The sequence below is a fragment of the Rattus rattus genome, chromosome 6 (assembly GCF_011064425.1).
Source record: "Rattus rattus isolate New Zealand chromosome 6, Rrattus_CSIRO_v1, whole genome shotgun sequence".
Taxonomy (NCBI): domain Eukaryota; kingdom Metazoa; phylum Chordata; class Mammalia; order Rodentia; family Muridae; genus Rattus; species Rattus rattus.
The window spans coordinates 2,869,328-2,870,893 of record NC_046159.1 but is presented as its reverse complement, the minus strand read 5'-3'; positions in this window follow the sequence as shown (position 1 = coordinate 2,870,893).

The following is a 1,566-nucleotide window of genomic DNA, read 5'->3' as shown; positions in this document are numbered from 1 at the left end:
CTCTAAGTGCCAGAAACAGTGCAAACAGCCATCAGGAGGAAGCCGGCTCAGTGTGCTCTGATACTACATCTTGGCATACCCTGTTCAACATCACATCCTCAGAGGTTCCCACAGGCCCCATTTACTTTTCCTTGCCTAGTGTTGGCTTTGACAGGTTTCCTAGCAAGGGATGGCATAGCGCCACTTCTGTACGGGATATGACAACGGTCATTTAAAATGGCGGAAGTGAGGCTCTGGTGAGACGGCTGGGCTGCCAAGAGCATAGGCCGTTCAACCAGGCTGGAGTTCAGTCTCCAGGTGGGGAGCTCACAACCCTCTGTAGCTCTAGTTTCGGGGGACCTGATAACTGCTTCTCATCTCGTCTAGTTGAGCACTGCCTCCCTGCCTCACACACACACACACACACACACACATACACACACACACAAACACACATACAAACACACACACACACACACACACACATGCAAACACAAACACACACACACACACAGACACAAACACACAACACAAACAACACACAAACCAAACACACACACACACACACACACAAACAAACACACACACACTCCCGAATACACCCACATATAAATAACCTTTAACTAAATGCAAAAACACATGGTTGGTGATTCTCCTTCAAAATGTATTATCTGCTCAAAGAGATAGTTTTTATTATTGTTGTTTGGTGAGACAGATTCTCACTCCATATTCCTGGCTGGGCTGGGGCTTGTTATATAGATGAGACCGGCCTCAGAACTATAGCAATCCCCCTGCCTCTGCACCCCAAGTGTTGTGATTGCAGGAGTCTGTCATCAGACTTTAATGACATCACCCATTTTTGTTTGCTGGTTTTTGAGACAGGGTTTCTCTGTGTAGCCCTGGCTGTCCTGGAACTCATTCTGTAGACCAGGCTGGCCTCAAACTCACGAAGATCCGCTTGCCTCTGCCTCCCACTGCTTGGCTGATATTACACATTTTTAAAGCCTTGGAACGTGCTCTTAAATTTCTCTTTTAACAAGTGAACCAACTTGTTTGTTTGTTTGTTTGTTTCTATCAGCCATGAGTCTGGGCATTTGTCCCTCGACACTGGATGAAGTCACTGTTCAATCGCTGACATTAAGGGCCAGCGAGCTGGTTCAGTGGGTAATGGAGCAGGTAATGGAGTGGAGCGGTGCACTTGCCATCAAGCCTGAGGACCCGAGGTTGTTCCCAGGACCACATGGTGGAAGGAAAGAACAAGCTCCTTCAAGTCATTCTCTGGCTTCCTCAACCATCCACACAGCAATGCTAAAAAATAAGTATCTGCATGACAGACATCAAAACGGTGTGTGCTTTGTTACTAGTTTTTTTCTTTTTTCAAAATGTATCGTGTGTGTGTGTGTGTGTGTGCGTGTGTGTGTGTTGTGCGTGCGTGCTGGGGTCCATGTGTCCATGTGTGCAGTAGGGAGAGGCACCCTATGGTAGTGGTTCCATTAGTACAAAGCGAGGGGCCACAGTGATGACGGGGTTGTGGGAGGGCCTCAGCGGTGGTGGGTGGGGGTCCTCAGCGATGGCGTGGTTGGGGGG